Source organism: Stegodyphus dumicola, chromosome X1, assembly GCF_044657685.1.
Source record: "Stegodyphus dumicola isolate Sdum_Otavi_A_Nest chromosome X1, ASM4465768v1".
Lineage (NCBI taxonomy): Eukaryota > Metazoa > Arthropoda > Arachnida > Araneae > Eresidae > Stegodyphus > Stegodyphus dumicola.
In genome coordinates, this window is record NC_140780.1 from 9105790 (window position 1) to 9120510 (window position 14721).

Genomic DNA, 14721 nt, shown 5'->3' on the forward strand with positions numbered 1-14721 from the left:
GTATTCCTTAAAGATGATCGTCTTCCTAAGCTGCCTAATCTACGACTTTACACAGATGGATCAAAACACGATGACCAAACAGGTAGTGCATTGGTAACGTACTATAATAATGAGAAAATTTTTCAATGGTTATGCAAATTACGAACCCACAAGCCGAGGCAACAGCAATCCTTCGGGCAATCAAATTCATCAAAACTTCTGTAGAGTTTGAAAGTATAATTATCACAGAGAGTCTCTCTTCTTTATTTGCTCTGCAAAATTCTAGACTACTTCTCCGATAATTACGCAGATTCAACAGGAACTACTCTTGGCCACTCCTCTCAAGATTATGCTTGCATGAACAAAAGGACATGCCACTGATGCAGGTAATCTAGTAGCCGATCAACTTGCAAAGGAGGCTGCAACAGGCATTGCAACAGGAAACTATACTGTACATAATTTACAACTATCGCTGCCACACTCCTTTTTCAAACGTACTGTGCTTTTAAAGACTATTTCAGAATGGCAATTTGAATGGGACAGTTCAGACACTGGTCGTCGGACCTACAATTTTATCACGTATGTAGATGTTAAAAGGCACATTACTAATCTTCAAGTTGTGCGTTATGTTTCAGGGCATGGACCATTCCCTAGTTATTTTAATAGGTATGGAACCACACATACTGATATATATGTGTGTGTGGAGACCTGGGTGATCCGGAACATTATGTCACCGCCTGTTCCCTCATTCAGCGTCTCCATATTAATATTCCTGCCACAAATACTTTAGCTTTCAACAGATTCCTCATCAAACAAAAGTACTTAGTGTTGAAACTCACCAGAATTATGGATTTATTGTTTGATATAGGTACAGACTTATGCCAAGTAATCTAAGCTATATTTTATTCTTCTTATGTCATAAATATACAGTAACCCTATGTACTATACTTTTGAATGTGTAATAGTTTTCGGGTACTGCATTGTATATTTGTTTGCAAGTATCATTTATCGTTGTATAATTGTCTATATTTATATTTCTACTTTATCTTGGTTAGTTATTTAGAAACTTATCATTTTTACTTATAGTTCATGTATTAAAATTGTTGTATTCCAGTACATGTAACATTTATCAACTAGTAATGTACATATGCTAGAGTAAAAATTTTATTTGTCATTTGTATTTTCCATTGGTATACAGACAGTATGCTGTAATCATGTGATTTGCTTTTCTGTAGTCTTAAAACTGAATTGTATCTTTGTCTCATATGTATACTTGGTACTGAATTGTAGACTATATCGAATTGTTATTCAGGTATCTCTGATATTTCTCTATGTAACTATGTTGAACAATGTAGTATTACATTAAACGTAATAATTATTGATTTGCAATATGTGTATGTTAGCATAATTCTATTAAGTACAATATTTCTTTGTAATTTGTAATGAACGGATATTTGTATAGTAAATATGTAGTATTCCTATGACTTGTATATTTGTAAGTCTATTGTAAACTGAATTATAATCATTATGTATACTTGATCTTAGCATATGACTTGTAGAATATATTCAATTGTTATTTTTATATCTATCTAAAAACTTACACTAAGTTCAATTATTATTGTTATGCACTCTATGTACATTAACATAATTCTCATAGGTATAAATGGTATTTAATGAAAACTTGTACTGAAAGGTTATATGTATTATAAAATGTGCATTTGGGAAATATGCAATATTAATATGACCCTTAATTCTGTATTCCTTAGTATTGAATAGTATAATTTTCAATATTTATATTAATCTCAGTTTTTTAATAGACATGTTACATACACATGTTATTCAGGTACTTCTAAATTTTTCTCTTTGGTACTATATCAAAACTTGCTGTAATATACTGGAACTAATGATAAATGATTTGTATTGTATGTATATTAATATAATTATTCTAAGTATTGAATCGTAATTTGTGTCTAATAATTTGTGTTTTAATTTGTATCTGGATATTACAGTATTGCATTTGAGATCTCAAAACTTGTTGTGTTATATTAGAACCAATGACAAATAATTTGCACTGTGTACACTGGTGTGCAAAAATTAAGAACGAGACGGTTTTTTCAATATAACTTTGTACAAAATCTTTCCAAATCAACACATTTAATACCGTAAGATCCCCAATACGTAAGGACATGAGTAATGTAAGCAACACTTACTAAAAGGGAAGTCAGAGGGATAAAAAGAAGCTTTATTGAAAAAGTAGCATGTAGCGCAATACGACTGAAGGCCGAAACATCCCTGTGATGGTTGTCCAGCAAGAAACATCCGGTCTTTAATAGGGGATATGATCTCCCCTGACTGCTAGGCAGCACAGCGTCTGCCCATGCTGAGAATGAGGGTGTCAATGAGTTGTTGAGGCATTGCTGCCCATTCGTCTTGCAGCGCCAATCGAAGCTCCGGAATCGTTACTGGTGGTAAGGTACGAGCTGCCAAGCGTCTGCCTAGAAAATCCCATACATGCTCGATGGGATTGAGATCCGGAGATCGTGCCGGCCAATCCATACGTTCAATATCCTCACTCTCTAAGAGCTGTTCAGCAGCTAATGTGCGATGACATGGTGCATTGTCGTCCATGAAAAGGAACTGCGGACCCATAGCGCCTCTAAAAAGACGCACATATGGAAGAAGAATCTCGTTACAATAACGGGTCCCGTGGACTGAACCTGCGTCGAAGATGTGAAGGTCTGTACGACTACCAAACATGATGCCTTCCCAAACGAAAACACCGCCACCTCCATACCTGTCCTTTTCAATGATGTTCGAGGGATGATTGCGGCTTCCCCGCTCTCTCCAGATGAGTATGCGATGAGAATCGCTACTCAGACTGAATCTGCTCTCATCTGTAAAGAGTACTCGTCCCCATTCATTGTCTCTCCAATTCCGGTGTTCCCGGCACCACAGAGAACGCCTTCTCCGATGGGCAAGCGTTAGAGGTACACACCGTACAGGGCGTCGTGCAAACAGACCACCACCGTGCAGTCTTCTGGCCACGGTAAAACGCGATATCGGTCGTGCAGTCGTCTGTGGCGTGTGTCTAGCGATTTCTCCGCTGTCTGCCGCCTGTTTCTTCTGGCCTGTAAGGCAATATACCGGTCATCTGCGGGTGTGGTTCCTCGTGGACGACCACTACTAAACCCCCGGATAGCTGTTCCTGTAGTTTGAAATTGTCTCTAAAGTCGTGAAACGATGCTGTGAGCAATTCCGAACTCTGCAGCCACACTTGTCACACTGCGGCCTTCCTCCAACTTCCCAATGATTCGACCTCGGGTAAAAGCATCCAGATGTCGTCTAACAGATTGATTATTCGCCATTTCTCGCTGAGGCAGCAACTCGGTGTGATTTTAACTGCTATACGGCGTGCAATCTCTTTGCCAGAAATACTGATCTTACACCGACAGCATGCTTTATACTACTCAGACACTTCCTCATTACGTTTACCTGCATATCTGCGCATGTGCTACTGTACATCACCTTACTTAATCTCCTGATTGGTCTTTCTGTCCGCTCTGCCTCTTCGTTCAGCTGATATGCTAATTTTTCGACTTCGTCCTTAATTTTTGCACACCAGTGTATATGTTAATATAATTATTCTAAGTAAGAATTATAATATACTTATTCTAAGTATTGAATTGTAATTTGTATCTAATAATTTGTGTCTTCATCTGCATTTGGAATATTGTAGTTATAACAAGATATTTTTACCTGATATTAGCTCTGCCGTATCTTTAATTTCCAATTCTGAAAATTTAAAACACACATAACAGTAATATATTATGCTTTGGACTTTTTTAAAAGAATATGTTCACCGCAGTATTTATAGCCTATATTATGAAGGTTTATACTTGCTGTATCCGACACCATCTTGGGTAAAATGCATCATAACCACAGTTTTAAACACTGTATTTTTTATAGGTTTATTATCGCAAATATCTCCATATATGATGTATAATAGTTTTGAATTTGTTTTTGTTGTATTTTGTCTATATAGTTTAGTAATTGTGTAATGGTTATGTACTTTCCTATTAAAGTAATAATGTAATACAATATTATTTTATGCTTTGCATTAGATCTCTACTGATATTTAGTGTTCAGTACAGAATGGCATTTTAATCTTTTGTTTTGTCGAAATTACTAATATTTTTTTATATACCATAATACTAATATATCAAAGTATGGACTCTGGAACTGAATTGTAATTATCTGGTTATCTTGTTAATTCTTTTTTCCTATTATCTTGTTAATTCTTTTTTCCTATTATCTTGTTTGGAGATTAGGACTCTTTGTTAATTTCCATGTATTTTTAAATACAGTACATAGAGCAACCTGACTTAATTGTGTTTGATCATTGTGAAATATGTAAAGTCCGCAGTATTGGATAGGCTTTCTTCGACTAGTATCTATATTAATTTAATTATTTATAATTGTGAATTGTAATGAATTCTATAACAACTGCTCAAGTATTAATTCTCATTATTCTATGATTTTTAATAACTTCAATTTTACTGTAATTCCGTAACTCATATTTTATATTAATATAATATCAAATTGCCTTATGGACAGGACCATCTGTGCAGGTTGCTTTTTATGTACTTTGGTATATCTTGTAATATTTTGAAACACAATAATGTACAATTTGTTATCCGCCAATTGCTATCTAAATCCCCAGTAAAAAGCAGTATTGGATAGGTTTTTATAGATAATTTGGTTCCGTTCTGGTAACATTGTAATGATCCTAAGTTTTACTAACGTTTATTTTATTTTAAATCTTTACTATCACTTCTTATTTTCTACTTCCGGCCAGAATTAAAAGCTTTTAACTTATTTATGCAAATTTGTCTTGCTAACGCCAAGTACTTAAGTTGTGGCTTTTTGCCAAGCAAGAGAGAGGAAGGAATTATTAGAAGCAGGCCGCTTGCCATAGCAGTTTTACTCGGTTGCTGGTTGCCTTCAAGGCCAGAGGTTTAATCCTCGTGATAATTTTAAACGTATCGTAGTTTTAGCAGCTCTCTGTACTACATACGGCTTCTTGTTAATTTACGGCCAATCTTGGAGTTAGGCACTTGTTTATTAATCTAAAGTTAGTTTAGTTAGAGTTTAGTTAATATTTTTATATTCTTACGTTCAGACCACAAGTGGTTGGTCTCTGTATTCCGAAGTTCCGGAAATCATTGTAAAGAGAGAAAAATAAAGGGTTTCGTATACCCTTCCTGTGTGTATTGTCTACTTCCCAAATTTATTGAACATAGCTTTAGTAAGCTCCCTGTTCCGAGTCAGGACAGTTAATGTTCCCAAAGCAAGTAAGAAGGAATACTAATCCTGATAACATAACATGCAAACATTTATGTACTGATTTCTAACTTCTGGTTTTCATTTTATGAATTCTTAATTGAATGTTTTCTGTTTATTTAATTTTTAATTTATTTCGTATTAATATTGTATTTTATGTTCTGTTTTTCAAAATTTTATAATGTTTTTTTTTTTCAAAATTGTAATGTTAACTCAACATTTTCCCTATTGTAATAATTAGCCCTTGTTTGGCACTGTATTTTATTTATATTCAATAAACCCCCGAGCCTTGTTTCAGTTTGTGTCCGGAGGGCGCATTTGATCGGCTTGACTGCGTTCTGGGTGGTCCGGGCGTTGGGTTTCGGTGCGGGGCGCTTGTGTGGCTTCTTTGTCTACGGCTTTAGATGGAGGTGGGCGTGTTGCATTTACCAATTAACCATTATGGTAGAGGGTTGGTGCACACGTTCCCCGTCAACTGTCAACTGTTCAAGTCCGAGCTCCGCCACTGCAGACAGCAATGGTTTTGTTTTTTGGTAAGTGTCTCTTTTACGGAATTTGCCATTTCCTAAATTCTTCGACTTACTGTATCATTTGATAAGAGAATATTATAAAGTTCCTTTTTCATTGAATAATGTTCAAACGATACCTTTTAGCTGCTGGTAATGTAAGCTTTTCTCCTATAATGTGAGCCCGCCAGTCTTGGCAATTCTTAGCTAACTGGTATCGAATGCTTTTTCGCTTGAAGTAAACAAAACCTTCCATTACTTGTTCACTATTTTTGAACTCCGCTGAATTCCTCTTAAAATATTCTTCAGATTTATCCTTTAAATTGGCATGCTTGGATTCAAGATGTCTTCTAAGAAACTATGGTTTCGTACTTTGATTGAATAATAGTTAACCGCAAACAACAGTTTGAGCATTGGATTATTCAGTTATGGCAAAGCACACGAGGGTTATCTGCCTAAAAGGAGGGATGCCTTTCGTGGAGGACTTTATAATAGAAACTGGCTCTTATACACGTTACACATGAGAAAAACTACGAAAATGCCCATGCAGCCAGCCCGTTTGCGGGATTCGAACCTCGGACTGAACTACCAGTGTTCAGCGTCTTTACCGCTCGGCCGCTAGTGAGCCAACAGTTTGAGGTTCACATTCATTCCAAGAAAACCCAAATGATAAAATTACTTTCATAATATTTTCTAGAAACGATTTTTTTTTTCCATTTCAATATTCTTAGTGCTAGTACATTGTCCTGGATCCATCACCTGGGAATCAGCCCGTTTCCGCTTAGTAAGTTCTAGCTATTTTTCCATTTTGAAAATCTAGATACAAGAACGTAGATACAAATATGAAGTACATTGGAAGTCCTTTTATCAATAGCAGATTTTTCTGGCAGATATATAAATTTAGAAATAAATTAATTTAAGATCTATAAAAAGAACAAAAAAATCACAATAAATATAATTATAAAAACAAACCTATTACTGAATTCAATCTTAAACGCCAAAGCAGCTTCCTTCCAACTCCCTATATATATGATGTAGTGAATCGAATATCAAAAAGAAATTTTATTTATACTATATATGAAGCTAGTAAACGGTACATAAAATTGTTAATCAGTGATATGCATATATTTTGATATGCTTTTGCATTACAAAATTTTTAAACTCTCTCGATAATATGTAATTTCTCTATAAATATTTTTTTATATTCATATATATGTAAATACACTACTGTAATTGTCTTTATTAACATACGGCAATACAGTACAAAGCGCTTGTAACGATCCCTGATTTAATGAGAACTCGTGTTTAACGAGGAAATCGGAAAAACTTGATTGGTACAATGTTAAGTCTGTGGGTGCATGATTCGCTTTTAACGAGCAAACCAAGGTTATAGCGAGCAATTTTTGATTCATAAAATTTCTATTGACTTCCACCTTTCCAGCTCAGCTAACCTGTTCTTGGAAAAATTTCTTTAACATTCCAATGTCTACCAAAAGTTCATGATGAGTCGTAAATCCTGGGAACACCTGACGAGGGCTATTTTTTAACCAGTTAACTGTGGCGCTCTCGTTTAAGAGTGCGCACCGTTTTGTGTCGCCAGAATCGAGCCTGACGAGTATATTCGTCAATCACAGAATAAGTTGCGCTGGTAAGCTATTGGATGAAAAAGATGGGTTTATTTTATAAAACTGAAAATTTTATGACTAATATTTACTTATTTGGTTAACATAAGCATATATTACATACATATTAAACTAAAACGCAATCAATTAAATTATATATTATACATATAAAAGTAAGAATTTAAATTCCTGCTGTGGAGTGATATTCAGCGAAACAGGGTACTATACCCGATGAGACTTTGCAAATCGAACACCAGTAACGCGATTCCTTCCTGATCTTACGTTTGTAGCAATGCAAACACCTTCGCTTAGGGTTGTTTTTTTTCGATATTCCGGGTATATAATCCGGAACATGATTCCCGCCTAATTGGCTTATATTAGGTCTAAATGGCCGAGTTTGTGTCGATGTATTTCTTTCAATTTGATACGTCGCAAAAGTGTCTTCAATAAATTTGAGAAAAAAGTGGATACGCGATAATGTTCCATTCTCTTTTTTATATATAATATGAGTGAATTCAGACACATAATGTCTACGAAATGGAGAAATATCCTTTTGTAGTACTTTTTGAGTCGTTTTCTTGCTGTGGAGTACGCTATGATAATTCCATCGCTCCTATCCACTCCACCCATTTTTTTATTACAATCAATTACTAGCTCCCATTTCTTTATTATTTTTCTTTTCTCTATTTCTATTACGTTGCCATTATGTACAGTAGTTACTAAATAAACCTCTCTCTTATCTTTTCATTTCATTATACGCATGATGAGTATACTCGGCAATACATAAAATCGTGCCGCTTCTCCATGACGAGTATACTCGTCAATCACATTTAACTGATTAATCTAGGGAAGTGGTCTGGATTGAATTTTTGTATCAACGAAATTCGCAAGTCTTATTCAGCCTACGGATTGCCAAAAATTTTAAATCAAACTTTCGGAAGCAGTTTAATTTGATGCTTCTCGATAGAAGAGAAAAAATAGGAACAATGTCAAATGCTAAACCTACTCCAAGCGATGCGTTTAGCGAACGATGCATTAAACGCTATATCAACATGCATTACCAGTCCCTTCCATAAGTCTAGATTGGACATTTTTCAAGAGCGACAGGTCCCTTCAGAAGAAGAAGTTTGAAAAATCTAGGAATGAGTAGAGAAGAATTTGGAAATTAAGAATCTGTAGACGCCAATATTATCACTTTCGAGATACCTACTCCCGAGAATATTGGTAGCTGAAGTTCAAGCAGATACAAAAATGATGGAAGCGACAAATGGGAAGAATTTCAACCCCCCGAACATTCTTAATAGCTTTTGAGAGCACAGAAAAGCTTCAAATGTTTTTAGAAGCCAGGGATGCAAATGACGATGATTTTTGGACCATGCAGTCTTTTCCGAAGAATAATAACAGAAGAAAGGAGACAATAAGGCAGTTCAAAGCAAATTATCCAACTTCTTTTGTACTTTAAAAGTGAGAAATAAAATATTTATAATGTAGTAAGTATGGATTACTTTTTATGATTTTTTCGCAAACCTGTGTTTTACGAGCACTCGGTAATAAGGAGTAAATGTCGTGGTCTCTTCACGCTCGTTATAAGCGAGTTTGACAATACATTCTGGATAGAATTTATATGTAACTATTTGAGAATAAGATACTACAAGTTTCTGCGGACGTAGTTTCCCAGTGTCCTTCCCTTCAATTTGACCGAGGAAAAAAAAAATTAAAAATTGTTTCTGAGAATCAAAAATTGTAGCAATGTTAATATTATAATCGATTACTTGCTAAATTTTATTATCTCATTTTCTTTCAATTTAGAAGCCTCACAAATCTGCTTTAATGAAAGAGTAGCAATTTAGAAGAGAACGGAATAAATGAAGCATGGTCTTGAGATAGGACGCTAATTGAATTTAACGCTTAGCTAGACGTAAATTTCAAAAGCTATGCTTACAGAGATAAAAGTTAAGCTTGTTGATTATTCTTGACGTGCCTCCCTTCAGAAGACAATGTTGATTTCAAATAATTCACTGAGTAATAACAAGAGTAACCGATACCCATAAATTACATTTTAAAGTCTGTATTTTTCAATGTAATAATTAAGAAAGTACAAACGAAAATTTCTTAATTGCAGTGGCCCTTGCAGTGGATGAGTAATAAAATAGATTTTGATAAAAAAACAAGCAGTTGGACCTTAATATCTGCAGCAAATTGTAATGAAACTGTTAGTGTCGTGACAATACGATACCGCTTAAACAAAATGCGTTGAGACATTTCAGACAGTGTGTAGGAACAGTGTTGCCAGAAATATTTCAACTAAAGTAGCAAGAGAAGACTAAAAATTCGCAAAAATTCGCAAATGACGTCAGAGATCACGTGGTTTTAGTGACCACATAGTAACTTCGATTTTTAAAGTCGTTTTAATCACGTATCTTAGCTTTAACGAAAATTTTAAAACTATATTATATAATGTACGTAATTCTGTGTTTTACAAATCATTTTACGATATATTAAAAAATATTTGAAGTCGCAAATAAAAAGCGTAAGGAAATGATGGATGTTGAAAAAAATTTCGCAAAATCACAAATACTAAAATGTTAGTAGCACAAGTTTGTCAAAAGTCGCGAATTTGCGAAAAATAGCACGATCTGGCAACACTGCGTAGGAAATGTATTATGTATTAAGCAAAAAGCTACACGTTCAAGAAGATTAAATTCTTGTACTTCAGATTGATAAATTTAGGAAACAGAGTGCAACTATTTGTATTAATAAAGTGGAAAAACACTGCTCAGTTAAATCACTTTAAATATCATTAGCATTAGCCTCAAAATTCTCTAAACGATCTGTATATTGTTATTTTATTTTAAGAAACTAATGATATGCTAATTGACATGCTGCTTAATTTCTATCCTTTCAATGCGCATTTCGAAGGTTTTCATTATAGCGGTTTTTTAAAGCAGAGAAAAATTTTAAACATTATAATGCTTTTATACGTAATTCACTCTAAAAGTTTTGAGATACACGCAGACGTGAGTGGCAGAAACAAATTAACGGTTAGATCTGAAAATATGAACTATTTTAGCCTAGCAAGTCTATTTTTCACTGACCAATTTCAAGTAGTTTAGCGTAGAATAAATTCTACTGGTAGGTAGAAAGAAAAATGGAGGGAACATTATCGCCCTCTGGTTTTCGATGATTTTAAAGTGGGATTGAATCAAGAAGAATGCTTACAACGTCTAAATTTAGCACACGAAAATGAAGATCCATCTCGTGCTACTGTATCCAGGGGGTTCACGGAATTTCACAGAGGTCGCGACTCTCGTCAGTAAGAAGAGCACACAGGAAGGCCGTTGTTAGCAATAATCCCGGATAATATGTGTGCCATACGGAAAATGTTAATCGATGATAATCGCTACTCCTACCAAATGATCAGAAGGAACTTTATATTGGATCTGCCGCCATACATAAAGTTATTCTTGGAGAATTGCATACGAAAACACTAGTTGGGTTTCCCATATTTTAACTGAACACCAAAAAGAAAGCGTGCCAGAATCAATAAAGAAACCCGTAAATTACTTAAAGACGGCGGCCACATAATTATTTCTAAACTTCTAACTGGTGATGAAACGAACAAAGCATTTTTTGATGTTCCAACACGTCAAAAAAGTAAAGTATGGGTGTTTGAAAATGATGTCACGCTTACAATGGTTAAAAGACAACATGCCATCAAAAAAGTAATATATGCCTTTTCTTCAGAAGTACAGGACTGGTCAAAGCCATCAAGCTGGAAGGGCAAGAAAACAGTCACAGCTAATTGGTACACCACTAAGTGTCTTCAGAAATTTTTCGAGAAGTGAATGTTCTTGAACAAAACCACATCAGAGTGATGGAACGTTCACACTATTCAGCCGATCTAGCTATGTATGGCTATTTTTTAATCTAAAAACGAACTTGCATTAACGTCGTTTACATTCCGAAGATGAGATTGATGAGGCCACAAATGCATCATTTTCATCGACTCCAAGAAATGAATGGCATTTAATCTTGGGAAAATTCATCTGCAGAAGTCAGTTGATGCTTAAGGAGACTACTTTGAACACACGTAAAATTTCATAGGTGCAGATGAAAGTGGAAATCTTTTTATGTGTACATCTTCCGCAAACATACTTTTGACATTTTTCACATATATTATTTGTTTTGTTGTTGTGGCAAAGACGTACTTGACAAATTTTGCGTTGTTTAGAATGGGTTGCGTTTGATGATATTGCAGTTGATCATTGTGGGTCTTGATGTTTGGATGACTTTTTCTGTCTTGCAGCTCTATATTCAATAGAAAGCTGTTCTGCTAACTGAAACAAGAACCCTTTTCATTGAATTTGCATTCCTGCTGTTTCTTTGTAAAGGATCCAAGCATTTATAGCAGCCAAACCTAAAATATTGAAAAATATTTGAAGGGGGATCTACGAGAACTAGCTTTTACTGTACATTTTCTGGCCATTTGATCCCTCATATCAACTCCAAATTTTGTGCTGTTATAAAATTCAACAGATTCCGGTAACATTTTTTTATTACTTTTATCAATTTTTACAAATTTATGTTTAGAACTTAGAACAACTACTCTTTTATTTGGTTTGCTTTTATATATTATAAGAATACAATTCTCTGATTTATATCGTAGAGTGGAAAAACGAGGCATGTTATCTTTCGTTTGTTTAGCTGATTTGGGTAGTTCTCTTTTGTTTCCTGCAATAGTACCAATTAGAGTTGTTTTTTTTTGGCCAATAATTTTGTCGCGAGTGACATGTTAGTGGAAAGGTTATCGGTTGTGATATTTCTTCCACAACTTGTATATGGCTCGACAAGTTTCAGAATAACGTGTTCACTGAGCTTCGAATAACAGGTACTACTTTAGCTTATTGGGAAACTGAAACTTATCAAGTATACGCCCAAATCGACAATTTATCATGTACATGTATGTTATCATGTGACGGTAATCGAAAAAAATGAAAACTGTTATTTCAATACAGCGCCGAACTGGTTATATAAGAAATTTACTCAATTCAATAATAAGAGTCATTTGATTATTTAAAATTTCCCAAGCAGTCAAAATGACTGCTTTTGGGCAATATTGGTATAACACATATATGTATATACCGGAAATGAAAGAAGGGGGGTAACTACAATTGTTATTAATAAACGCATTATATGTTGTACAAAAAGTCACAAAATTCTAAGAAATTGTGTCATTATATACATAATTGTTTTTCTAATCGAAATTAAAAAGCAGTCAAAATGACTTCCTTGGGAAATCTAGTGTTAAAAACCATCTGTGTCTCAAAAATTTCAGGGTGACAATTGCACTATTAAATGATTTTATGAGATTTCTAAGAAATTTTCATTATTTTATTTTTGCAGATTTATTTAAAATTTGATAAATTAATAAGAAAAACGCAACATTTTCGACTAAGATTCAAATTACACACATCACATTCCGAAAACATGACAGTATTCCAAAGAAAGAATTGACAAAATTTTTATAAATCAGCATTTATGTAGCTTTCTCGCAGGTTCATATCCACATTACTTTACGTAACAGTTAAGCTATAATTGCTAGCTTAAATGAATAAATAATTAAAATGTGTAACTATGATATGTATTTTTGGAGCCATCAGATACTCCGAAAGTGCATATCACAGTTTCATCCGACATTTTCTACATAGCTTCACACTGCTCAACAACAGTGGAGAAGTTTTCAATAAGCAAAGTGCATTAAAATTCATTCTGTGATTATTCTTTCTTAGCAAATAAAAACATTAAAAATGCTCTTTCGATATTTTGACACACATTTGCATTATTTTTCATCAGCTGTTTGTTAGAATGATGAACAGAATAATAATAAAAAAGAACTTTTATGATCATGTATAAAAGTTGACTTAACTTTTTTTCAGATTATTTTAACTAATTGCTCATTTATTTCAATTCCTGTTCGAACGAAACTATATTTATAATAAATTTATAATAATTGCTTCAGCGAAAAATTAAAAACGGCTTTAATCATTTATTGTAAATGAACGTTTTGTGACAGTTTTGATTTCTTTTAAATATTTTTTTGAAAATTCGCAGAATAACCTATGGATTTGTTACACTTTTTCCTCAAATAGATATATGTGCAATAAAAACTGCAAAGACGCAAAGAGAAAAATTCAAAGTGTAATGACAAGCTGTCAAATTCAAAGTGCTGTCAATTCAAAGTGACACTATGACAAGCCCGCATGCAGCCGATTTATTGCGATTGAGCGAATGAATTACACTTTATAGCAAAAATTAAAACGAGTATGCTCGTATAAATTTTTACTTCCTAGTACGAAGAAGTATTGTAATCGCGAAAAATTTCAGGTATCATATTTCAACGAAAGTATCCATTTCGACCACTCTAGAATCCATTTGAACGATCTTTTTGTGTGACATCTCTACTAGAATAAAGGACTCTTTTTCCCGAAACGGAAAAATGGATTTAAAATGGATTCAGAAGAAAATTTTTTTCAGTCACGTCTGTCTGTATGTATGTATGTATCTCGCGTAACTCAAAAACGAGTAGCTTCAGAACGTTGGAATATTGCGTATGGTACTGCTGGTAACATGTAGTTGTGCACCTCCCTTTTTGGTTGCAGTCGGACGCATCAAATATGTATATATTTCCCTCTGTAACCTGCCTGGGTGAGCTTCGTTTTTTATTCTTATATGTTGGTGAATTGCATATTTTTTGCTTTAAAAGTTATTGAATTATGTGATTTTTATGGTTAAGATTTTTATTGTTCAGTTAATCTGAATGCGATAACTGTAGAATTATAATAAGCCATTTAAAAGTTGTTCAATTGCCACTAAGCCTAACGAAACCGCCATTTTTTTACATTTGAAAGTTCTTAGTAGAATAGTGAATTAAGTCAGTTTCTGAGCCTTCAGTGTTTTTTTGGCGAGTTTGACTCATAGTAAAACTGAAAAATCTGCCTTTTTGTCCGCTGGCCGAATTGTTTGCTTTTGTTTAGAAACTGTAATTGTAATTGTAAAAATTGTTTTTTCAACTGTTTAAGTTGTATTTAGTGTTTTATGTTTTTCTGTATTTTACGATTTTTAACGAAGATGTTTTGAGTTTATATATTTTTGCCTTGCAACGAAGTGAGAACCGAATTAATTGAAAGAGAAATGTATCGCTATTGAGATTCGAAGAAATTAGTTTAAATAAATGAAATGCAGCAAAAACTTGTATAATTTAATAGGCCGTATAG